The 27285-nt window shown below is 31.7% G+C and overlaps 1 protein-coding gene across 3 annotated transcripts in view; it reads right to left on the reverse strand.

The window, feature by feature from the left end:
• LOC132910634 (tyramine receptor 1-like) overlaps positions 1-27285 on the reverse strand; it is a 99297-nt gene that overhangs the window by 63853 nt on the left and 8159 nt on the right. Inside the window, exon 1 of one of the 3 annotated variants that reach the window (XM_060966433.1) lies at positions 7813-8063. The exons of the other annotated variants lie outside the window; for them this stretch is intronic. The gene's annotated coding sequence lies outside the window, so the exon portion shown is untranslated. Of the gene's footprint in view, positions 1-7812; positions 8064-27285 lie in introns of those variants that run through there. 3 annotated transcript variants of the gene reach the window in all.

A 27285-nucleotide genomic window follows, 5' to 3' on the forward strand; every position in this document is an offset into this window, starting at 1 on the left:
GTAGCTAGTAATTTGCGATTTGCACCCTCCACTTTGTGTCGTTGTCACGAACCCCGTTGCACCATATAATCCAACCAGTACACGTACAACAACTTATGTAGTTCCATTGTACGTCATCTTAATTGGTCACCTCAACTGTTCGCTCTTCACTCGTCGAATCTCGCTTTCGCCTACTCAAATTTGGATTCATACGCTGTACACGACTTATGTATACTCTGAACAGAATATAATGTAGTTCCATACTAAATAATACTCAACCTGACACAACTCTCGTATAGGTTATTACGAGTTTCCTTCTACGAGCTGACTTTAAACAGTGGCGACAAATATTATTGTAATAAATTGATATTGATAAACAATTTTCCCAAGTGGTAGAATATTTTTAAGATGAAATCAATTTGCATGTTAAAATTGTTCGCTTGTTTGTAGTACTGTTTTATTTGGAAAAGCATTTTATTGTCAAGTAACTGCAATATATGTATGTAAAACATACAAACAAACGAGAAACCAATTATTTACTAAACGTCACAAATTGTTTATTTTATTCGTTATATGATGCGCGTTATAATATAGTAAAAGCAATAGCTACAAATGATCAGATCAAAAGCACGAGAAGATAATAAAATAAAATATAGCTTATTCGTGAGTGTTCCATTTATTCGTACATGTACAATTGAACTAACACTATTAGCGATATTTTATACGCCGCAAATTCCGGCTTATAAGTTGTTAATGTTAATAAATTCTCTTTCATCGTAGTAGCGAATTTGTCAACGAAACAAATGAAATTTTATAAGTCGATTTTATAAATTAAAACATGAATATTTTCCACGTTTTGATGTCTAGGATCAACGTCATAAATACTCTGGAACACCCTATAGATATTGTCGAATATTATAAAATATCGAATATTAAAATTTATTAAAAAATAAGCCTTCAACGACATTTTTGTGCATGAACCTTTCTCATTCTTTTGATGTTTAGAATAACATCATCCCTTGTGTATAAATATCGCCCACTAATAATTAATTATATAAATAATTCGAAAATAAAGTCCCTTGAAGAGAAGTAATATCCTCGATTTTTCATTACAACAATTTCATTTATGTCAATGAACAAATTTAACAAAATCACTACCCCTAATTGAAATTTTATTTTATTGAAATATTTCAAATGTAACTTTCGAGTACCAGCATAGCAATTAACTTCTGTTATTAATTAATTACATATTATAAACATTGAAAAAGTTTATTATTAGCATCGTTCCCATCAACGTTTACATAGCATTAGGCTCTGTTTTCCAAAAATAAATCTTCCAGTCAAAAAATATTGCCACTGTATTAAATATAGCCACTATAAATCTTCGAAATCGTTTGACGCGTCTATCGAGCTAGTAGCAGCGATGATTAAACGCTTGCCGATTCTTCCAATTGAATCATAACCAATTTTCGCCATTTCCTCGAATAGATTTTCGCTAACAGAAGCGAACGACATGTTGTAGTTGTACGCGTGCCCGGTCAAAAATGTTTGTTCTCCCAAAACAGTGACGATCGAACTTCTATATGGCCCGAGTGAAACATTACCGACATCGTCGCTACCTAGAAATATATACGGTTTCTGCGGGAGCATTAGAGCTAGTAAACTACCCGCAACGAGCAATAACTTTCCTCGACCACGCGTAATGGCCATAAAAACGGGCGCCGTTCCACCACGAATGAGATTTGCAAAATAATTCGCATGGATCTTAACCACTAAAAGCTACAATGTTCTCGACTACCGTTCTTCGCAAAGTTTTGTCACAATGTGCCAAAAATTGTACTCAGAGCGCGGGATACTTTTGTAGCGTGTGAAATAGATAAACGTATTTATGTCACGCAGTACGATATGTACAATAGAAGGCTTGGCACAATGTTCTTGAAGACGAAAGAAGATTAATTATTGCATAAAATTATTTATCATGTACGAAATCCATGAAGGGAGTAAACAAGGGATGGCAGAGCGTTCTTAAATTTGAATGAAGATTAATTATCGTATAATCGCTTACACGTTTCTGCTCATACGTATCAGAACACGTATTGGTATTGTGTAGAACGTAACATGTGATTTAGCTTTACAGACAAAAGATTAATTGGTCAGAGTTTCTGGTGCAAGATGAGAATTTTAAGTACGTATCACTCAAATACATAATCTCAATCTTCTAATTCAAATCTCATTCAAAAGTTTTATATGAGTTATATACTGTGTAAGGCAGAAGAAGTAATATCTTTGGAAAGAGGAGATTCTATATGGAAAAATAAATAAAAAATATGATTTTTCCGTTCGTTCGAATAAGAAGATTCCGTGAAGTATAACTACTTCGTAAAGATTTTTTAGCGATAATTTCAGAGTCCTCAAAATAAAAGGAAAGTTATATTCGATTTTTACTATTCTGAAAATTTTATAACACAGTTTGTAAGACAGTTTTCACCGATTCAGACTGTCTGTAAAAGCTATAAAAAACGCATTTCGACCTTTGGTAGAGAAATAGCGTGAAATCTTATTTCAAACGTGATTCTGTTTCAAATTGCGATTTTTTAAATAAAATTTTTATCTGAATTAAAAGATATTACATTTTTTGCTCAACAATATAATTATACGTGAAAGGAAGTCAAATGAAGATAGAAAGGGGTTCATAGTCGTTCTTTTTTTCTTTGGAAACTGATGTAATCAAGAAAAAGAAGGAGAAAATTATTTCACCACAACCTTCTCCTTTTACATTTCTCTAAACTAAAAAAAAGGCGTACTCACAATGCTTTGTTATTTAATACTTTTATATTTTAATTGTATCTTTTGATATAACAATGGATATCGTAGAAATACTAAACTTTTTTTACTGTATCAATTAATCGATTCTTAATATCTTACATTTTATGACACATAGAATGTTTCAGAAAGTTGGGATCAAATAAGTTCAAAAATGACAGTAAACACTGTTCACCTATCATTAGTTTCAGATATATAAGACGTTCTGATCAGTGAAGTATTACCTACCTCTGTCCGTACCATATGTTCGATATGACTCCCATTCATTTCAACACACCCTTCATCGCGTTTCCTCATACAACCATTATTAAAATACGATATGAGAGTAAACTGAGGAATAATTCTACACGCACATGGACGCTGTGATACAATAATAAAGTGACAAAGTACATTCTTTTGTTACTGTTACTGAATGACATTTGTATTATACTTGATTTAACGATTTACTTGACAATTTGTATATGGACACAGGCAATAAAGCGTGTTAGGCGGTTACAACTTATACTTGAAAACCTATTACAACTTCGAAACTGGTAATATTCAGACGTTTATTACGACTTCTTTTTATTGCTTTTATGAATACTGCATGCTGTCGAAGATTGATCCCAACTTTTTCAAACAACTTGTATAACTACTTTGTTAGAATCAGTATTTATATATATTGGTATTTTATGTATATGAACTGTTTCGATCTTCTTCTCTGGAGATAACGTCAAATCTTAAATTATTGATATTAAGTTCCAATTGTTTGAAGATATGTAAATTGAATTTTCGTTTTTACTTATGTATTCATTTCGCACGTAATATCGACGTATATACGTATAATAACTGCATCTAGTAAAAATAAACTAATATTATTCACGACCGTAATTATTTTATTTATTTCGCACATAATTTTTATGGATACGTAATAACTGCGTATAATAAATATAAATCATAAAATATTTGTCATTATTAAAATTGTAAAATTTCAAACTATTAGTAAGAGAACCAAAAAGTAAAAGAAACATCATATGTAATTTTTACGTCTGCTACCTCCCGGTACCTTTATTTTAATTAGCATGCACGGTTTCGAGCAACAAATAACGAGCTATTTACGTAACGTGTTAAAAACTACTTTAAGCATATACGTCTACGCTTCGCGCAAATACATACATAATATACATTATGTACAGTGTACCTGAGTATCTCTGTTTCTTTTTATTTAAATATGAAATTTGAGGTCGATACGAATTTCTAATGTCCAATCCCTCGTTCCGTGTTTCTAACGTATTATCGTTGGTGATAATTAATGTCCTAACTAATATACTATATTCGGCGAGAAATTTAATTAGAATTATTCCCGTTAACAAAATCCCAACCGATGGAGAACCAAGCACATGATCCGAACGAATTTGATATTGAAACTTTATGATTTATGCATTCCAGAGAATTTAATATCCGAGTTCCCCAGCGTTTCGTAAATTGATTTCGCTCACCTGTGCCCGTATTTTCCAAGAAATTGACGCTGTCGAAACTGTTAATAATAAACTATTACTAGGCGAATAATTATCGACAGTAAAGCGATTTCGGACTATGTAAACGAGGAATTTAACGCGAGGAAATGTAATATGTAGTTATGATTTGTAATATTCCCGATGCCTACAGGCATCATAAATTAGCATTCGCCGCATTAAGTAATATTAGTATCCTGCTATGTACGTTCGTCTAGCAATTTCTAATAGATTAGAGATACGTAAACGAGCAGAGTCTGTTGAAAAGATATATGTATTTTGATATTTTGTAATTCATCGTATAAAACGAGGTAACGTATTCCGAAATTTTCTTATTTAGAATATCTTACTTTCTCCTCCTAAACAACGCTACTCATTCCTCGTTTAGCGTGCCCGGCAGAAAAATCTCGTTCTTGTTTCTTGTTGCATGCCCGCTTTATGTCGCCTAGCAGTCGCTCTAGTTTTTTTCTTCATTTTTATTGCTAATTACGAACGAGATGTTTCAGGATTTGGGTCATCCACTCAACTTCTGCTTGTTAGGGCAGAGAGGAAGATGCACCATCGGATTCTGCCAGAATTCATCCATTTCCTTCTACTATTTTGCATTTCTCCGTCACATGTACATTGCACTGTATTAAATTAAAATTATTTGCATATTTTATATTTAGGAACTGCCATGTGTCTTAAGATTGATGAAATTGTTTACTGAATATCAACGCAGCATTAGACAAAATGAATATTCGACAGATTACTCGTCTTCGAGCAATGGCACTTCGGAATAGGCTAAATTTTGTCTAGGATATCTTTTCATCGCATTGGACTAAATATGGCAATAAAGATATTACCTGCATGGTAATGAAAGAATGAAATATTGTATATAGTCTCATAGCAATAAAACGAGAACTTATAAATCATGTGATATCGTAATCATCCCTTGTCAAATACGAAGACGATACCGATCGAAACAAATTCAAGATAGCCTAAAAGAATTAGAAAACAAAAGACATTTTAAGAAAGGATTAAAGATTCTGTCGCAATGCCTTATGATCAAATAGACAACATTCCACGAAATTCGATTGAATCTACCTTCGATTTGCCAGCTTCATCTTTCTAACATCCTCCGAAATATCTCTCGCGTGACCCTATCCTGTCCATTACGTTGAAATTGTTACAAATTCTTTCAAACGGCGAACAACCTCTCGCTGAAACCCTTTTCATCGAGAAGATTATTTGGCCCCATAAAAAGCAACCCGGGATTGTGAGGGTTAAGCCGCGTTTTCAAGGGCTGAAAGCAGCAGCCACGGTGGCACAGGTGCTCGTTACCGAGACGCGGACGCACCTTCCGGTTTTATTCCAAGGGATTCCGTGGGTGGGCAATTCAACTTTACGACCACCTGGTGCGAACTTCAAGAATATGCGATATAGCCGTACCTACCACCTACTTTTCGATTAAATGCCTGAAAGAACGACCTTTTCAGTCTTTACGGGACCAATAACATCGCAACGCATGGATATTAGAAGGTCCTGATTATTCCAACACAAGTAAAATCATCGAAGTTCAGTGAATAAGATTACTTTCTGCAAAATATTTCATGTACAATGTAGTTTCAGTAAGTCGTTCGAAGAAGTTTACGTCTTTAACAATGTTGATCCAATTTTGGTTTAGTATTTTTGTTAACTTTATGATTGGGAATTTTCTACAAGTTTTACTTTCACGTTCCTCTTCTTCTACTATATTTCAATTCATAAAACGTCATACTTTTATTAAAAAATGTAATTGAGTTGGTTAGTGCCTATAATCTTCAATGTGTTTCGCAACATCGATCATTTATTATTCGTGTTGCAAGTTGTTCGTTCAAATATTTTTATGCCTTTGGCAGTGTACATGATCGTAATAAATAAATATCTTTTTCAAATCTGTTTCAAATCAATATAATTATGATACTGGCGTCGTATTGCTACACTATTTATATTATATTTTAAATATTTTTATGTAACATTAAAAGTATGTTCGTGAAATTTTCCATGAAAATGTTGCAATATTTTCATGATACTTTAATTATATTGCTTTCGCCTACTATAGTTAAGACGTCGCGTCGTTTCGATTTCGACGATATTAGAATACTGTGTAAATACTACTACTAAATTTAAATTGAATCATGTGCTTACACTTACACGGTCTCCTTATAATAGAACGTTTGAAGAACAGAGTGTTCGGATAGTAAGGTACACATTCTGATAATAGGTGTTCAGATAGGAGAGGTTATAGGATATTCCCATTTTAAAAGATATTACCACGATAAATTTGAATTGGAGTGTTCACATATTCAAGGTTCTAAAAAGCGCTGGCATAGGAAGATATACTATTATGAAATTCCTAAACTCAAAGTTTGGTAAATTCATCCAGTTCACGCGATTGGAATATCACATTATACTCTGGTTCTATGCAACTTTTGAACGTAATTTAATACGCTATTACGGTCTTTGAATTATATCAATTAGTAGTTGCAGAGTGGTACCCGTGCGCTGATCATTATCCAGTTAATGATCAATAATGTAAAGATTAATCGGCAGATACATTTATTAACCCCATTCATCAAAACTACGTAATTAACGAAATACATTAGACTATTATAAATCATTTAGTAATCAAACAATGGAGACATTTACAATGAAAGTAAATGAAAGTTCTCGACGTTGTTACATAAATTGGGATAAAATTTAAAGATCTTGTAATGTACTAAGGAATTACGAATGAAAAAACCAACGACGATTTTACTTCTTATCATAATAAAATTAACAGGCGACTTCGAAATTCAGATTCGTTGTTTAAAAGCATTGCATTACTATCGTTTAGATATCATAAAAAATACAAAGACTTATAAACTATACATAGAAAGACACAAAATATTTTTATACCTTTTTTCATTGAATTTCATGGTAGTCGTATTTCCTAAATCAGATATTTGTATACTCTCAACTTGTTTTATTCCATCTTTACAAGCTTCGTTTCCTTTCTTCGTAAACTGATATTTTCAATCGAAACCATACCTTTCTCAGCAAGCACAACGATTTCATCTCACAACTTCGATCAATTCTGTACTTTATGTTCACTTGCTACTAGCGGAATAGACACAAGACTAGTCGTAAACCCAATGTCAAGCGGTAGCAACTTTCAAATATCGACACTTCTTGAAACGGAACAACTTATTGACGTGTACAGCGCCTTACAGGGTTTATGGTCACCATTTCAGGGATATATATGTTCTAATATATCTAATAGAAAAAGATTTGGAAGCATGTACCTAATTTTTAAAAAAAGGCATACAATAACCAATAATCTACCAGTATTTTTTAAAAAAGCTTTTTTAATTTTAAAAAAGCATAAAGAAATATTGGTATAAGTGCACAAATCTCATGATGAAGAATTTTGAATTTAAATAACGCGTGACATGTTTAATTCTGAAATTCTACATCTAAATGGTAGTGTATTTATATTTTTCACGTAAAACATTACCTTTCATCGTGAAATGTTCCTCGTCCACGTTTGTACAACTTTTCCACAACAGGTTCATAAAAATTCTCAAGATTACGTTCGGTTTCTGCTTCGTCCACGAGCGCATCTACGTACATTGTTCGTCTCCATGTGTTTATATTTGTTTCACAGAACGAAAATGAAAAAGTACGAAAGTCTATACGATAAAGATTTCACACATAGTATTGTCACAGGTGTTTCCGATGCGGTTTAGCGAATGGTTGAATTATTGACCGACTGAATAGAAACGAAAGAGATTCGCTTCGTATACTTGCCGAAGTTCCAAAGTGACTGGATGCCTGTTTCAAGAGAGCACGTAACGGACATTATCGTTTGCCAAATCCTCACAAGTCACGTATTCTCTACGACCAGTTGATAACGTAGCAGACAAAATTCTAACGGGAATTCGATTTCAATGACGCTTTGTACCACATTCGTATTCACGCAGTATAAATCTATGAACGTTGCTGTATTTCGCGTATTTTGTCGAGGCTGTACATTGTAGACGTAAATGTGCGTTACCAGATGTCGACTATCTATCGACAGATTTAAGAGATTATTTTTAGGACGTTTGAAGTGTAGCAGTAATGAAATCAGGTAAATGTATGATATCATTCGATCGTATAAATGAAAATATAAATCTATCTTTATTCACGTTACGTATTTGGATATGTATCCTAAATAGATCTTGTCATTTTTTATTTAGAGAACAGTTTATAAATATTTCTCAAATATCAGTTGCATATGTAATATATTATCTTGTATAGATAAAAAATAATTTATGTTCTAAAGTTTCTAAAACATATATTATAAAATTGAATATTTTCCAATACGCGTTATATTCGAACCATTTTGCTCATAAACTTGTTGATCGTTCGATCATTGCTTATTTTTATTTCGAATCGTCTGTAAGAAATTTGTCTACATTTTCAATTAATTTCACCATTGCGTACCAAATTTTATTCGCAAAGATGGCCCTTAGAGATAGTATCGCTGCAATTTTGTTATATTTTTTGTTTTAAGTTGTATCATTAGATAATTGTACCACAAGAGCACGTAACTTATATTATCATTTGCTACGTAGACAGAAGTCACGTATTTTCTGGTTATATAATGAGAATAGATAATGCAGCAGAAAAGTCAGAAATATAACGACTATTTTAATTCTTATCATTTTTATAACAATGCTTAAAGGATTATTAATCCTTTGGATTTTTGCGCATTATACGTATACTAATTGTAGGAGTTAAAAAATATATAATGATCTAAATATTTTCGAGAATTATTAACAAAAAATATATAAACGATTTTATCTTGAGTTCTGTGAATCATAAGAATAATATAACTTTCGCGCATTTTATTTTTACGTAAAGTTCAGGATTAAAAAATATTGTTCTATCTGATAGATGAATTTTTGTATTTTGTATTTGAAATTGTAACTACTGTTGAATATTACCTATATGTCGACAAATGGCATAGCTAAAAAGTTCCCTATATCTTTTATTGCCAAACTTTTAATGTTGTAAAGTCAACTAACTACTATTATGGTTATGCTATGAAATAACAATAACTGTTAAAAGCTAGTTTGAGTTCCTTAATGAGTTAGCTGCTATTGACACCAAGAGTATAATTCTCTAATAATACTTAATTTGAAACAGTATCTTAGAACATTTACTACAGCAATAATCTTATCTTTTAAATGAGACCTGCATGAATCAGGTTGATGTACATCTGAATTAGACTTTATATTAAATAAAATACTGAAATTGGGTACACTAAAAATTGGGTACGCTTTTAGTTTTGATATATACGATATAAAAATATGCATATGTATATAATCAATCTTAAGAAGAATAAGTTAGGTGATGCTTCTGAAAAAGAAGATGCAAAAAATGGGTACTCATAACGTAGCCTAAAAATATGTACACTGTATAGCTGTTTTTTTTTATGTACATTATTAGTTCACTAATTATTGAAAATTCCAAAATTTATGATAATATGATATTTACTTTTTAATATTTATTTGTTTATCAAAGAATATCTATCTTTTGTAAAAATATATGTTTATAAAATATTTGTGAAAATCTATTACTTGCATCGGCCTGTACATATTTGACCTTCTAAGAAAGTTCCTTCCAATATGCTAAAGCAGTTTCTCAAGATATCAGACCGACTCTTAACTTAGCACTCTTCTTTGTCTGTTACGAGTTAAAGCTGAATCGCAGCATTCTTACGAGTTTAGAATCCTTGGCATTCTATGAACAAAAGGAAAATGCTAAATCGAATTCAGCGTTAAATGTATTTTATGTATCTTTTGCTATTATACTATTGATGAACATTGAAAATAATAACGAAGTATTAAAATTTTATTGACCGAATAGATTACAGTGTATCATACTTAAATTATAATTATTATTCCATTACAACAATGAAATTCAGTAAAGTAGTCAGTATAAAACAATACAGGTGATTCTGATAATTTTGTTTATTTTCTCAAACAGTTGCGTTTCAACGAAAATTATTTCGCTTTATAATAGTTAAATATGATCATTTTCAAGCAAATTTTATTTTATCTGTTCCATGGAGAACAGATTGATTTTATTAAATGAAAATTATAAAAAAAACATATTATTTTAAATATGTATACCATTCTGTAGTCATAATGTTTAAAATGATACTTTCCATTAAATTAAATTCGGATATTATTTGAGAATCATTTGCTCGATAATTGAACAGAAAAATATTAGCTTGTTATTAGAGACACGTATATTTCTCGAAATAGGAACAATAAAACGGTGTTGTTATCAAGATCACTGTCGAAGCAATTCAATTTTCATTAAAGAAAAATCCATAGTTAACGTTTTGAATAAATAGCTCGATAATTAAATCTAGTATAGCATTACTTTCTGATAACGCGTATTATTTACTGACCTTTTGTTGTCGCTGATAGTACGACAGATTTACTAGATTTCAAAAGCAATTCAATATTCATGTTAATGTATCGTGGCAAAACAAAGCTTGATAGATTGACGATTATATATTTATAAAATAAATGAACAGATATGAAATATAAACCGACCAAAATGTTGAATCTTTTTTAATCTTATACAATTTTACTGTATAATAGCTTCTATAATTTTCTTGTTATTTATTAATATTAAAATAAAAAAGATACAATTCTTCACAGCTATCTTTATAACAAAAACAGTGTAAACACTATACGTAAATCTAGTGGCAACTGATACTCTCTAGAGTAACAGGGCTTACGTATCTCGATTAATAGCAGCAAGTAGTATAGGTAAGTAACTATGCAGACGTGAATACCAGTTTCGAGTTTAAGTAGCACGGACTATAATATCGATTAAAGTACTTTTCATTTCTATGTAATACTTGCGATAGATGTAAGTTATATGCTTCGGACGAAATTATCTCTCGTTTATATAAATATAATTTTTATTAAGTTATAAGTTTATATAATTGTCTAGTTTCAACCATTTTAAGGTACACTATATTTTCGACAGGCACGATTATTCAAATAGATCATTTACAGTCACATACAGGTGAATGCAAATTTTGCAACGTGAAAAGAAGTCAAGCGACTATTTTAAAAATGCACTAAAAGATTCCCATGAATATGAAATATAGTTGAAACATGCTGTGCGAACCGCGATAACGTTATGGAAGTTGCATCTATATACACATAAACGACTGATCTCTGCCAACCAATAGAAATAAATAAATATATATATACATGCATATTGCACGATTTCGGTGCAAATATTCAACGACGTTATCTAAATAGACTGATATAGGTTTCGTATCATTCCTCGTTTCCTGAACGAAATTTTTTATTTCAAAAGTAAATACCTGATATCTTCCACACGATTGTATTTCAATGCAATACACCTTTGATGTCAGATTGATCGAAATTTGTTTTTAACTTTCTCCTATTTATAATTATCCCTTTGATCTTCACTTTGCCCTGTATAATATTTACCTAATAATAAACACGGAGAATCATTAATATCTGATTTTGATTTAAAAGAAATTTTGTTTAATATTAACATATCCTTAAATATCTTCAAAATAAAACATCAGAATATTTTTATACTGTATTTCATAAAATTTCAAAATTTCTAAGTAATAGCTTAGCACTTACGCAATGATAATAAAATCAATTAATACTTAGATTAATATTAAAATAGTATTAGGATATTGAACGTCGGAAAATACTGAAAAAACGCTTTAGAAATCGCTCTCTCACGTACGAACAGTGTATCAAAACGGATATTTTTCAAAACTTTAACATCATCTACGCTGTCTCGAGATTAGTTCAATCGTGTTCCAAGATTTATTGCAAACCTAAGATCGTAAACATCGTGACTGCAGCTGGAGGATCCGGGTTGAGTATAATTTACGATTGAAGTAGTGGGACAAAATGACATAAAGCTTCAAAGTCGTTTTAGGAATGATGATCTTACATTACAGTAATGAGTGTGTCACGTAGACTGTTACACCTCTAAAAATAGGCGATGTGAAGAATAAAATAAAATGAATGGGATAAAATAAAAATAAAAATAGTTTTACGTTATATATTTAAAAAAAAAGATAACATGTCTTAACAGTTTGAGAATTTGTTATATAAGTAAATACAAATAGACGAGACAAATAGATATGGGTAGGAGACAAATTTTCGTGCTATTGGTATGAAATATTTGTCGAGTGTTTTAGGATATTAAATGTTATTGGAAAAGTAATATAGTACTCTAGAAGCACGTGACGGCAAGGCTAAAAAGATGGAATTTTAAGAAACTAGAATATTGGAAAGCTGGAAAAGCACACTGTTGAAAAATAGTAGAAGGAGAGAATTGGAGTGCCAAAATGAGCATATCGAAGGAACAAAGAAAGACAAAAACTAGAAAATCGGGAAACTGAAAAATTGGAATATCGATGAACTAAAAGTCTACAGGATAGTAAAAAGAGAAAAAAATTAGAAAATTAAGAACTCAAGAATTGGAGGTTCAATTAGCTAAATAATTAGCTACTATCGCTTCATATATTTTTCACGAATTTGAATATTCTCTTCTCGCTTATAATTTACAAAGAAATGATTGTTTAATTCGAGATATAAAATTACTCTGGATTTATATATTGTGTCATAATGTTATTAACCAAACAATAAGCTACTATCAAACTTTTAACTTTAACTTTTGGAGCAGAAATTGACTGATATAAAATTAATATAAAAAATGAAAAGATCTTTAATCGGTGTAAGTGTCAATTAAGCGTTTGATTGAAACGGAATAACATTCTCGAAATCAAACGCAAGAGAAACAGAATAATTCCTTCGTTTCGTAAAGAAATTGTGTTGTCAAGAAAATTGCAGGACAAACGTACTGAAAACGCAGAAAAACCGTGTTCGTAGTTTCTTTTCAAACGACCAAAAAGGTAGAGTGGGATTCGCGCGTCAATCAAACAGACTTGTAGCACTATCGTGTCTCGCAATCGTATAGAATTGCGAACGTTTCGATCTATTCCGGAAATTCAAAGGGTGCGTTAAAAATTTCGAAATCTCAAAATCTCATTGCACTTGCTATTTGCGTTTTTCAGAAACGATCTGCGAGTACACATATATGTGTTTGGAGCATCTAAAAGTCATCGGTCAAATATGCTTTAAAAAGATGGAACACTAAAATAATTTTTTTAAATAAAACCAAACGATATGGAAATGTAAAAATATTCAGTAAAATATACAAAAAAGGACTAAAAGTAGAAAACATATAATAAAAGATATATATAAAAGTATCCTTTGATTGGAAAAATTTAATTTATAACAGAATACGAAACAACGTATTAATTGTAATTAATTGTAGTTTTTATTTAAATATTTCGTGCATAAATTCGAGAAAACTTGTCTCTTGGAAAACAATTACCAATGTAGAAATATTTCGCCGAGGCACCGAACTTAAGAGTATGACTTTGTCTTGCACTTCTTTTATAAAACTTTTCCTAGTCTCATAATTTATATGTTTTGTAATAGCTGAAAATGTTCCCGGTAAAACGTATATAATTTGCTAATTAGTTCTCATATTCGTTGCTTGGTTTAATGTTAACGTTATGCATCGAACTAATTTCTCCGCAATTTCTGTAATATTTTTCCGACTTATATGACTACTTAAATCTCTCTCTACTTCTTAAACGTTTTGAATAAAAGATGAATGTCAAGTGACTCATGTTACAGTAATTATATCTAACTTGTTCTAAAGTTATAAAATATGCGCAGTGCAAAGGATATAACTAAAATTGCCTACAGCGAGCATATGAAAGCACGTAAGTTTGAATTCAAAAGCATCTTCGTATTTGATACTATCTACGTTCGAAAGAAGTTAGTTCTACTTAATATCAAGAGCTGTTGCTTACAAACTTTTATATTTTTTTTATCAATTACTACTTTTCCATTACTTTCGATGTTATTGTTATAATATCACTATATGATTTAATTATTTAAAGAATTAATAAAATTGGCAAGTGAAATTAAATATTTTATCCTTGTTCAAAATCGGATGAAAAACAGAAAAGTTATTGTTTGTAGGAATCACAAGTAACATTGCAATGTTTTCGTATCAAAACAAAAATTCACGTGCAGTGAAATTTCACTCATGATACCCTTTAAAATAGAATCATGTGTGTTTCTGTTAACACCAATAAAAATACCAATATATTATACAGTGTAGTAGCACTCTGCCTTTTTTCATAATCTGCAACAGTACCCTATATTTAAGTATAAAATAAAAATGTCCAAGGAGTGCAGGCAATCGTATTGAAAGCGTTGCATAGCTTCTAACGAAAACGCTGGCGAATCATTGGGAAAAACATTAAGGAGTACACAGACATACCGCTAGGAATATTTCTGCCGCTTCGTCGTCATCATCCCATCGATTCACGAAAGGATCAACTTTCGAATTCTCCTTGACCCAAACTGCAGAACCAACAAATATCGTAAAAATTTTGTGCCAAAATTTGTTACTTCTCCAGTAAACACCTCTACGTCTTGTACGTTGCCGCGTGGCTTGCTAGCCTCGTTCGACTTCTTCCCCGTTTGCAAATAAAGAAAAGTTTGATCGGCATCCTTGAAACATTTCACCTACAGTTCGAATCCGATATTAATATCATCATATTTGACCAGCTGCTCTCTTTTTTTAGTTTCTTCAACTTCGTAAATATTTCTTTGGTGTTTATCTTCACTTTGGTAAAGCTCGGTAACTATCTCGTCGAGAGAGAAGGAAATAAATTATACTAAATGTAAAATGGTAATATTGCATTATCGTACGTTACAAGTTACTAAACTGCTATATTATACCATATTATCACTATTAATAATAAATAATACAGCAATAATAGTAGATAACAGTTTGGATTGTATGTAACTTAATTTAAAAAAATGGCTGTTCGTGAACAAATTTTATCGTATATGCTAAAAGTATGTATATCTACGCTTAATGCGTACGAGAACGAACGTAGTAGAAATAAATGGAGCGCTTTAAAACGCGCTCTGTCGTGACATTTCACGAGACAAAGCTGAATCAAATTTGAGCTGTCCTGGTCAAAATCGTTTCCCGGTTGATATTTCCACACGTCTGTTCCTTTGTACCGACATGATGCAATTTTGTGCAACATAGACCACAAACTTTTCTTGCAGAGTCAGTAGAATTTGGCCACGTGATACTACTTAGTATTCCTTTTATCGAAACTCGGATACTAATCTCGAATTAAGTAAAGAAAATTGAAAACCTATCTATCTTTTTTTCACAATTTTTCTTCCTCCGAACAAATTGGAATTTTTCTTTCAAATAATGTCGATGCAACACAGCTAAACTAAATTAAAATACTACTCTATGTAAACAAATATGATACTGACATCTTATCAAAGATATAGTCAATACGGAAATATAGAAGACATCTCGTTTATGTTAGTTTCGCGTCTATGAAATATCGTGCCATGGCAGCGTTAGCTGAAAATAACCGAACATTGTGATTTATGACTTTTTCGCTCAAGATCATCTTTTTGCGTTTTCAGGAACATCAATAGCTTCCTAAGTGGGACTACCTATATACATTCTTTTATATGTCAATCGATGGGTTTTTTATAGAGAATAAAAATCGATGCGTTTTCTCTTTCACAGAGAAAAAATTGACTCATAAAATATATAGCCCATAAATATATAGTCTCAGCAAAAAACAATATAGACAGCTATACGGTACTGTAACATGTGAAAAAATTTCAATTCAGATTTAATAAATATTCAAACACATAACTATTACTTTGCATGTATATGAAGAGAAAGGTTTAATATTTCTCTAAAGAATTGGAAAGCCGAAATACAATTGGAATACGATTATGTTTTAATTGAATAGTAAACTAGCTTAATGTTCGAGAATTACAAGACAGTGTAGCGGAAGTAATTTCTTCTAGCTATCTTTCCTATTTTTACCGAGACATGAATTTAACAGGATAGGTCTTACAAGATAATATCGTCACTTTCTCAGGCAAAATTATACTTGGATTGTAGCCAAATTAAACTTGGCGGGTCTCCATGAGCCCTAGAAATGATAACGGTCTATCTATGTCTATCTAGCAAAAAATATTCATGCTTAGTCGATAGTCTGTAACAGACTGGTGGGGAAAAAAGGATAGACTATACTCTTGAGTTCGTTCATGGATGCTTCACAGATGATCTGAAGTATAGAGATATCACTGCTATTATTTGGATTAAATTTAGGTTGGTTATTGATATTTATATGGTTTATAGAATTTTCATAATGTTGTTTGGTTATATAAATAATATTTTTTAAATTACACGGCAAAATTTTAGAATTTAAATTAATTCCATTCAATTCTTTTGTTGCGTCGTAAAATATTGATATTTTACACGCGATTAACGTTTCTAGTGAATTCACTTTCAATGATTTTTGAACGGTACTTAACTGTTACTTCGTAAACCGAGATTTTTCACGTTCAAGCAAATTGGTAAATGTCGATTTTTCGCATACAAGCAGGTAACGTACCTTTAGCTCTCTCTCTAAAAAAGATTTGCAGGATAGGCAACTTGAAGCATCTCAATTTAGAAGGTTTGAAGGTGATATACGAATTTTTTCATATTTTTTCGGAGACTCTTATCTATTGAAGAACGTGTCAAACGTAGACGATCTTCGATTATGGTTCGTGGTAACTGCAAAACAGTTTACAGAGTATAGATTAATTGCCTTAATAATAACACAGGTATTTAATTAATACTTTTACGTTATTAGATTATATTGTTAACAATGAGAGTCTTCTCGATTATTGTTAAACGTCATAGAACTCTTTGCGCTGCTTTAGAAGAATAGACACAACTGGGAACAAAATCAAGAAGTTAATTATGAAGTTAAACAGAGTTTCGACGGTATATATCCTTTCATAGGTATATTACAAAGACAACAATCGAAATATTATACAGGAAATAATCCTGCTTCTAACAGAACAAATGCGAATTCAGAATGTTGTTAGCACAGTAAGAGAATATTGTACATCATCTCTATTGCTTATTGTTAGCACTACAAAGGCTTTGCAATATGTATTGTTTCCTACATAAATTGCTGCAACTCCATAAATACGTTACCAAGGTTCTATTACACGTGTTTTAATATCAATTTAATTAATTAATGTAATTTCAATATAATTCTATCTATTCGATATAACACAGTTTTTAAATGGCCTCAAATATACTCGTATGTTGCCTAATCCAATTTATTATTCGCATAAACTGCTGCAGTCTGGCAATTACTGAACTGGATCAGAAATTCGGTTGGAAATTCGAAGTAAGATTAATGGAGCCATTCCGTTTCAATTGTAACTTTAATATTGCTAATTAGAGAATTTTGAAGATTTCCGTGGAAAGTGGCGTTGGAATTATATCGCAATTGACTCGTAGTTAATCTAAAAGATGTGGAAAGACCATATTTCGAGCACTTTCTTTCAATAACTTATAACTATCCGATATAAAAGAAATGAAATTAGTGCACCATATTTTTGGCATCTAAAATCACGTAATTTCAATTATTATTTCCAGCGGTAAAATAAACTCTGTTATATAGAAATAGTCATCGATTAGCGAAGCATTTATTGCTCATAAACTTCCCCTAATTACCCCCTAACTAACTAACCCCTAATTACTTTAAAACGTATATGTGTTTGCTTTCAATCTTATTTTATGATAACACGCGGTAAAAGATCGATAAATCGTTTTCATGGAACCCTTTCAAAAATTATTCTTAGAAATTATATAAGACAAACAGATACATAATTTGTTTATAGTTGTTTTCAATTTGCTGCCATCTTCTCATTTTCCTAATAGGCTACATAAAATCATAGCGTAATCTGCTATAATATACCAAAATACATTTTTAAAGTAAAGTAATAACACACTTATTTCATCGAAAGCTAATGAAATCCCGCGAGAAAAGTTGCTGAATGCAATTTAAAGTTTAAGTGTAAGACAGGAACGTAAAAGTGCAAACGCGTTGTCTAGTGCCTCGACTTCTTATGAAAGTTCTTAGGGTGTTCTGTAAATTATGAACTGCATACATCTGGATTCGACATCGCCGGCATTCTTTATGTTCTTTCATTCGCAAGCGCTTCGTAAGTTTCTGTGCGGACAAAAGTCATTTTGATTTCACTCGCACGAAAGTTTTCTATCGAATTTCAAGACACACTGAATTCAAGAAGAATGTGATGTTTACCTCTTGCCTTCGGTACGAAACGTCAGAATACTATCGTTAGGAATATAGGAAAACAGAAGAACGTAAAATTTTGTTAAAAAATGTCTACATTTCTCGAAATATTTAGATGAAATTCTCACAGTGAACAACAGCTTAACAACTTTAATATGTTCGCTGCATAACATCTCATAGATCCGAGTTTATGTGTAGTTTCGCTATGTACATGCGATGGCCGACATACCTGTGGACGTAAATTAAAAAATAAATTTTTTACCGAAAAGATAAATTTAGAAAAACTGTTTTTAGAATAATTCATTAAAAAATACATACGTTTTGAAAATCTTAGGATATAATATTTATAGACTTTGTATGAAAATTAATTTTTGGGATACAGTTAGGTAACAGCAGGTAGATAATAAAAATCTGACTAGCAGTGAATGGATTAAAAATCGTATACAGGGTGCGACCGAATAGCATGCACAAATACACACGAGATGATTCCTTGTGAAAAAATAAAAACAAAATATGGAATAAACTTTTTTCATTTAATAAGACTTAGTTTACGAAAAAATCGAGTTTGAAAAAATTTTATTCTACGTTACGTTTTTTACGTATCTTTACACGTAGAACAATATATTATCGACTGTTTAATATTTCCCAGTCCGGAATTAGCCATGTTCAAATATACTTGATAAATTTTCAACTTGGATTTTCTCGAAAACTAAACCTTAAATGAAACAATTTTATTCTATATTTTATTTTTATTTTTTAAAAGGAATCACCTCGTGCTTGCTTGTACATGTTATTCGGTCGCACCCTGTATATTTCGAAATAAATACTTATCAACAGAAATGCATCAATTTAAAGTTCGTAACGTCTACAAGATCAAGAAAAGCTTGATTAAACGAAGTTAAGGAAAAGCTTAGGAAAGTTCAAATTTTCTTAAAGAGAATGAAAGAAGATTATGCCTGCGCGATTAATAGTTTCGAAGATAAAACTTGATTAATGTTATCAAGACGCGCCAGTGAATATTAGTAACTTACGTCGATCACTATCTCTAATCATTAATCATCTATTATTGATAAGCGTCAGATTATCAGTTTTATGTGATATTTTCTATTTGACTCTTTTAACCTGCACAGTTTTGTTCAGTTGTGACGATCTCTATCTCTATAAATAGTTGTCCTGAGGATGTAGATGTTCCCCAAGAGCTTCTTTTTCTTCAAAAATTGAATGTTTTATGCAAAATCAAAAATCTATATTAATCACAAAACTAATGGCGAAGCGGATATCTCACGTCGTGGATTGCCGAAAATTTGCATCGTGCAAGGCTTGAAAAATTCAAAACGTTAGGCATTTCGATAACGCAGCACCACTTAGTGCGGTCTGTATAATTCACAAGTTATTTGGTATACAATTTAGGTGGAATACCCTAGATAAATAAAATAAGACATCTTATGCATCGAATTATACTTAATTTTACATGTAAAGGTGGTTCTACTTGTTAATCTATCTTGCTAATTCGAATCAATACTTATAAATATGTATGGAATGATTGCATTTCATTGGACTCCATTATTTCACAATTCTTTATCGGAAATTCATGAAATTTGACAAATTGATCTTTTCTGTTTCGGTTTAATGGAATTATTTCAACGAAAATAATTTGATTAAATTTTATCGTTGTTATCTATGCCATCAACGAGACAAAAATGTTGTAAGACTAACGATACTAACAATATTAATGATATTCTTTCAGATGATACCAACCATGAAAAAAGTTAAATAACTGTTAGATAGCGCAGTATTTCTCTGCCGCCATGGACTTTCTTTCGAAAAACAAAAGCAACGTGTTTAACTCTGCGACAATATGACGAATCATCGAAGATACATAGAAAGCATAGAATGTGACAAATTTCGAGATGGCCACGCTCAACCGAGACTATTCGATAATCATTCATGCCACGATCAGCTCTCGTCCCGCATAATCCAAGACATTTGACATTTGTCGGAAATGGAACAAAATCAAAGTAAGAAACCGCTGGTATCGCGCGCTCCGTCAAATAAAAGGACAGACTGCGAAAACCGAGTCGTGGAGTAATATTTCACAGACTCGACAGCGGAGTTTCGCCACTGCCTGAAGGGTGCTCTAGCCGTTTAATTATTTCTTGCCGGACTATTTCGCGGAACAGTTCTCGCCGTGGCAACAGAAGTGCTATTGTCCTTAAGATTTTAAGTCTTTAACTCGATGGACCTAACGATTTCAATGATTTAAAGAGGTTTAAACGATTCACTGTCAGAGAAGAGTCAACCTTTTGCCATACGAGGTATATATTAGCTTCGCATTCGCCCTACGTACGTTCCGTAACTGAATATTCGCTGCTTTCACGTTGTACTTGGTAAAAGATATTAATGGGTATATCAACATTTTAACGAGCAATTTAACCCTTGACGATAGTTTGTTTTGTAATACTCATGACGACAGAACTATTAGCCAAACTACAGTAATGATAAATACAGTAGTTGCAGAAAGTATCGCCACATCGTTGCATTTATCGTAATATTTATATACTGATTAATTAGGTCCAATATTAAATTTCGTATTATTTTCGTATCACTGTCATAATTTCATACTATGAAAATGGGATATAGAACTTGATAAGAAAACGCATCAAACGAAAATAACGGTAAGCGCTGATAGCTTCTGTAACCATTATAAATAGAAACGAAGACGAAATTTTTCACAAGCCTTTCGTTTTCTATGGTATAAATTTGATGTCCCCATATGAGAGTAATTATTAATTCACGTTATTTTTAAATAATATTATCACAAATCGGTGAGTGTCTAGATACTGGTAAGCGTTAAAATACCTCGAACTAATTCTTTTGTTAATTCATTGAATAATTCGTTTGATTTTTGCATTTTACATACATTCTACCGTGAAACTGATTTGAATAACATCAATTCGTCTATGTTAATTTTATACACTTATATATACTTATACACTTTTATCATGTTTATTTTATATATCATGATAATTCTGTTTATTTTATAAATCAAGTTCTAATTCCCATGTTAAAAGGAATTTTTGTCAAAGGAACGAGCCATTTTTCAAGATAATTAGTCTTTGTTATACTTGGACCTTAATTAGCACTTTGACTGTGACTCGGTATAGTAAACTAAAAATTTAAACAGAGAGCAGATAAATAAATCATATTACTTAAATTCACATGCGCAAAAGAAAAAGCAGGAAACGATAAGAATAATACGATGATAATAGTGTGAAAAAGTTGCTACATGCAAACGTGTGCCAAGAATTGGTCTAGATCGTATTTCAACGTAGAATTATGATTCCTCCGTTTCCGCATGATTAAGGGAATTATTTTCGCGCGTTACTCCATTCCTTTGTATTCAAGATTTCTAGAAGCTACATGCTTCATCTGTAACCCATATATTTTCAAAATTGTTCTCCTAAATAAACCATACTTTGCGAAATAATACTATAGATATCAGAACGATTTATACAGTATGTTTGGGAATGCAGATTCATTTAGATATCGTAGAATTTGGTAATTGTGTATAACGAAAGTAATATATTTTGTCGAATAAATATCTCTTCAATCTCGTTTTATTTTTCAACAGCAACGGTTTAAATATGTAAATTTTAAGAGCAAATTGTCACGCACCGACGACCGTGTCCACGTTTCAGTTTCCTGATATAAATTCCACATTACGCGTTATAAAAATTGCGCTGTTTTATTTCAGCACACCTATATATTTGTGGCTTAGCAGTAATTAATACTGTTAGTTATTATTATTAAACTGCAAATTTGTATACATTTATGGGAACTTCAGAGTTATAAAAATGTATAAAATGTATCTTTATAAAATGCAGAAGTGTACAGTATATCTAAGATAACATATACAGCAACGATAAACATGTACAAGAATTACAAAATACACAAAGTATCTAAAATATTCTTCAGAACATTTGGCGAATAAAATGAATTTCTTTTTAAACTTGATCACTTTTTCTCAAACTCCATTTAGTTTGCAGTGCACTGTTTATAATTCTGGGTGCCTACTTCTGAATACAGAATGAAGTATACTAAAAAGTGATGTTGCAATCAAGTTTAGAAATTAAACATGAATGGGATAAGCAGGAACGAGATTTTACTAGAAAGGATGAACTGTAATTTCTGAGAGAGTGAAAACAAATTGGAAGGAAGATGTTCTAGAATTCTAACATCTTGCAATTTGTTAAATGAAAGGATAACGCTAGAAACAGAGTCATCAAGTACTCGGTATAACATGCATCGGCAAAATGTACTCATTCCTTTTGTTTATTAACGCATACACAAAAAAGAAACTGCGTTCGAAATCAAAGTGTACGTTGAGAAAAACACGTAAAGTAAAGAAGGGATGAAAAAAAATAGCAAACAAAAGGGAAGAAATGATTCGTGCGACGACTGTACCGAGTGAACTGTTTCAAAATAATAACAATCACTGCAACAACATAGTACTTTGGTGATGGAATGAAATGGGTTACTGGAATATTTGTGGAAAAAAGTAACAGTTTCATTTGAATAATATTTTCCTATCTTATTCTTTAGATTCCAGCCGAATCTTTTCTGTAAAAAACGAAAGATGTGATTTATCGCGTTCTTCTTTTGGAATCTTCGATATTAAGCCGTTAAAACTTCGATAAATTGCTACCTCGTAATTTTAAACAGTGAACGATAACGAACAATGTCTTGGTTTATGTAAATCGTATTAACAACGTTTATTCACATTTATGTGTAATATTGGAAAGCTGTCAATCACATTAAAAGATAAAGAAGCTTCGGTAAAGTAAATTTTTAATTAGCTCCACTTTTATCGAAGAAAGATTGAATTTTAATTCCTTTTCAAATAGAGAAAATTTCACCGAGTTTTATTCAATTTCTTGATAATTGAATTTTAAATCCTTGAATAAATAACGTTCGCCAAAATCACGTGACAAATAGTAAATATTTGAGTATAATATTTCGCGCCTTTCCCTCCGGCGAATGTATTTTTCATATTATGTTAATTCTAGTTCCCACCGCGTTGATTCGGATTTTTACCAAATTTTCTGCTTGCGCCCTTACATTTAACCGTTTCTAATAACTATTTTCAATTCAAATATTTTTCCATCTTATGACATTTCATATTAGACACTGCATTCTGTCTGTGCTTGAGCCGAGGAAAAACGCTGTTCCGATAGAATGATAAAGAAAATTCTAATTTTAACTAGCAGCTTCTGTCACGTCAGCGGAACCTCCGATTGATTTTCCTTACTCGATTTTTCGTATTCAAGACGATTGAGGTAAAAGAGAAGTAAGAAAATGCATAGACTTCGCAAGTATTTGATTGAAAAGCTGCAAGAAATAAGGAAGACTACCCTGATAATTCAATTTATTTTACGTAATTCACGAATAACATTTCGACTTTATTTCGACTTGAAATACCATGGATATCGATATATCGATACATTCACATTGGCATTTTGTAAAAATACGAACATTTACCATTCTTTTACAGTTTATTTTAGCAATTCGTTTGCAATTTCTAAGTAACTTCTCCATGTTAATAATGATAATTAACCATCTCCAATTCACAAGAAAAATTCAACACGTGTCATCAAATTACAAAGCAGCACGTAAAACTTGTTAGTTAATCGATATTTCGTTTTAACAAGAACTGGAAACCTTTTATTTTCCCAACAAGGTCAAGTATCTATACTATCCGATCTGCTGTATATTCATGACAATATATTAATTAAGTAGTACAACGATTTCGTAAATTCTATACTAACCACGTTCTTAGACTGCGCCTGCCAAACGGCAAGTTGTTCCAATTTAAATCCTTCAGTTCCCTAATACAAGCAACAACGAGACGACAAACAGAAAGTAGAATAAGCAGAACTTTATATTAAATCCGTGCCACTGAATTCATAATATTATTGTCACTTTTCGCTAATTTCCGCTTCGTTTCCTTTCCTCCTTAGATATAATCTCGAATAATCTAAAAGTATATTACCTAGAGGCGTATAGTTACCGCAAGGACGAGAGAAGCGAGACAAAAGGAGATAAATCGATTCATCCCTCAATTCCAAGCCATACTACGGTTCCCTTTGTACGTAGCAACTTAAAGCAACTGCTAACACCTACCGGATTGACAGCCCGCGATTTATTTACTTACTTACCATAGCCAACAATGCAACTTGCAAACTTATCCAAAGCGACCCATCAACTTTGCTTTATGATGTTCGCTTTCATTCGAACATCATAAACTCTGCTGCGTATTTTCGCTTTTTTCGTTTGCTCACTTTTCACTCGATCGTATTTTTCTGACATTAAAAGGCATCTCGAGTTTGAACGAAACACCAGCAGATTTTTATCAATGAAATATGATTTCTCGTTTCAATAGCAGAATATCTTCTTAAAATACTACGAAATCTTTTTATTTGTTACAAGTTAAGCCAAGAGTACCACATCGACGTGCTATCAAGTTCAATTTTTTCGATAAATGAAACTTCAGGCAAAAGTATCTTATACTGTATTTTCAACCTATTTTCACGTATAAAATAACTTGCTGTCGATTGTCCACTTCCGTCCAATTGGAAATTAGACAAGCTCACGCTGTGCGTGACAAGTTTTCAAACGGTATTTTCAATTGGAAAAATGTTATTTTATACTTCCGACTTATTTTTCCACGTACAACCATCCGCTTGTTGATTATACTAATTATTGTATATATTGGAGGCTCCATTCTTTATTTATGCCTCGTACTGGGTAAGTGGATCGTTATTCGCGTGTATCTAGTTAAATTATTTCTTTGGAGTATCCCTTTCTTGTCTTCTATATTACAATGACATACATAATGACGATAATGGTTATTAGACGTATACGGCAAGAACACTTAGTATGATTGTACTGGGATACATAATGGATTTCTCGAAGTGAAAGCCTATTATACAAGCATAGTGTTTGATATGATTAACGTACAAAATTTAACGAATTGAATTACAATTTTATCGAAAAGTTTTCATAATCGCTGTATGATCTTGTTATTTTTTGTAATCCTATATAAAAAAATTTTGCAAGTATATAATGTATCCTGTTCCAGTGTATTATACATAACATCAAAATCCATTATTATTATTCATGTAAAACAAAAGTGTTTGAGCAACGCGATTTTGCAAAAAAATGCAAAAAGTGGTTAGTACTGAATTTCGTGATAAATTGAAGAAGATTTATTAAAACGCATCTTACTCGTTCCATTTTCTTGCATCAGTCTGATGTGAGTATCGTTTAAACAGAATATTCTTGCCTTTTGACGAGTCTAACAGTTAACCCATCTACGTCGTATGTCTACTCCCTTCGGTAATGAAATATTGCACCTTTACTAGTTTCAAACTCCCTAATTATTTTGCATTTAGTTTCCAAATAGTTGGCATAGTTTAATTTCGTCGTGGTGATACGCGTGTAAATAGTTCCACTGTTAAATTTCCACGTAAGGAAAAGATTAATAGAACATTTTAATAATTCAGTATTCGATTAGCCAGTTGGAATGTTAACATAGCGAAAGTTCGAACGAGTGTGGCATTTAATTAACCCGTCGATTACGACTTTCGCTATCCCGATTATGAATTAGAAACTTTAATGCTAACACTAGCAAAATGTTACAGACGAATATTGAACGTCGTTTTTAAAGAATAATCATAATTGCCAAAAAATTAGAACGGCCTATTATGACTCGACAAGGTGAAACAGATAGCAACTACTTGAACGAAAACTTCGTCGCGAAGGTTTATGACGAACTTTTAAAAGCGAAGATGACTTGAAGCAAAATGACGGAGGAAATATTAATATAAGTGTACGAAGGAAATTTAATATTAAGCTTCAGTTCATTTAGTGGAATCAATTGCCGACGGTATTATAAGAGCGTGATAAAAGCAGTAAAAGATTTTATGTCCGCTAAGCGTTTATAAAAAATACGAGTTAAGCTAAGTATAACTTAATGGCAAGGTCAGTAGGGTGAACCCTTTAATGTTTTAAGAAGCAAGTATTCGTGAGAAACCATTAAAAATTTTATTTATTTGCGGAATTTTAATAAAGTGTAGATATAAGTAATTACATTGATAAAATAACAAAGCAAAAAGTTTCGCAATTTAATGAATTTTTGCAAACGATTAAGAAATTTAAGTCGATTTCTCTGATTTATTGCCGGAAAAGAAAGTTGCAATTTCTTAATCGCCAGCGGAACAGGTATTCAAGAAAAAGCTTTCGCAACAAGCTTTGAACCGAACTTCCAGAAATAAAGGTGGTTCCGGGTGAGTAACGACAATGGGATTAAATTGCGAGGAAACAAAGCAAAACGGGGAACACAGAGAAGAAAGTAGAATCAGAACGAGCTGTTGGTGCATTCATGGGGTACTGAAAACGCGCCGGTTCAGCCTTTGCTCGTTTTTGGCGGCTAATAAATTTTCGCTAATTCCTCAAATATTTTCCATTGTTACGGAGAAATATCATACCCGCCTGCGTATGATCTTATTTCCTCTAATTTATCGATGACGATTTTCGAGAGTATTTGCTATGTCTTATTAATAAAATAACATTCAGACATTAATAAATAATATTTATCTAAGTTTTGCATTGTGGGTATAAATAAGA

This window comes from Bombus pascuorum, chromosome 9 (genome assembly GCF_905332965.1).
Source record: "Bombus pascuorum chromosome 9, iyBomPasc1.1, whole genome shotgun sequence".
Taxonomy (NCBI): Eukaryota; Metazoa; Arthropoda; class Insecta; order Hymenoptera; family Apidae; genus Bombus; species Bombus pascuorum.